The 654-nt window shown below is 44.6% G+C and overlaps 1 pseudogene; it reads left to right on the top strand.

The window, feature by feature from the left end:
• Nucleotides 1-319: 319 nt before the first annotated feature.
• Nucleotides 320-438, top strand: LOC134950075 (5S ribosomal RNA; annotated as a pseudogene).
• Nucleotides 439-654: the final 216 nt, after the last annotated feature.

Below are 654 nucleotides of genomic sequence, written 5' to 3'. Positions count from 1 at the left end.
GAAACACTTCCATGCTTGCCACGACTCGGATCCTGACGAACTAACCTTCAAGGGCATTGAGCTAGTCTCATTGGGCGAGAGAGGCGGTGATCTCTCCAATCTTTTATCGAAAAGGGAAATGTTCTGGATCTTTGAACTCAACACCTTGCACCCAGATGGCTTCAATGAAGGCTATGAAATAGCCCCCTTTCTGTAACGTAAGCTGACCGCACTTTTTCTTCCGATTTGGGCAACCTGTCTCTTCTTACTTTCTGTAGTTTCCACTACGTTCACTTCTCGTACCACGTCGTTATTATGATACCTCCAAAAACCACGCCAATACTACAGCCATACCGCACTGGAGATGCCCAACTCCGTTCGATCTTGGAAGCCAAGCAGTGCTGGGCCCAACTTGTACATAGATGGGGAACCATCATGGAAGACTGGGTGCTGTAATTTTCTTGAGCAAGGGCTAAGAGGCTATTGTATTAACTAGTAATATACCCTCTATCACCCTCCCATGGGAACTTCGGTGCAAATATGCTTTTAATGCTTTTAATACACACCAACTACGCTAATACCTGCAATTTGCTCATTGTGAATCAGTATGTCTGCTGCTATACCATCTTCCACGTGAGAATGATTATATTCACACTCATATTTTGGCCTAAGCTA

This window comes from Pseudophryne corroboree, chromosome 8 (genome assembly GCF_028390025.1).
Source record: "Pseudophryne corroboree isolate aPseCor3 chromosome 8, aPseCor3.hap2, whole genome shotgun sequence".
Lineage (NCBI taxonomy): Eukaryota > Metazoa > Chordata > Amphibia > Anura > Myobatrachidae > Pseudophryne > Pseudophryne corroboree.
The sequence above is the reverse complement of the archived record's forward strand: the minus strand, read 5'-3'. Positions and strand labels throughout refer to the sequence as shown.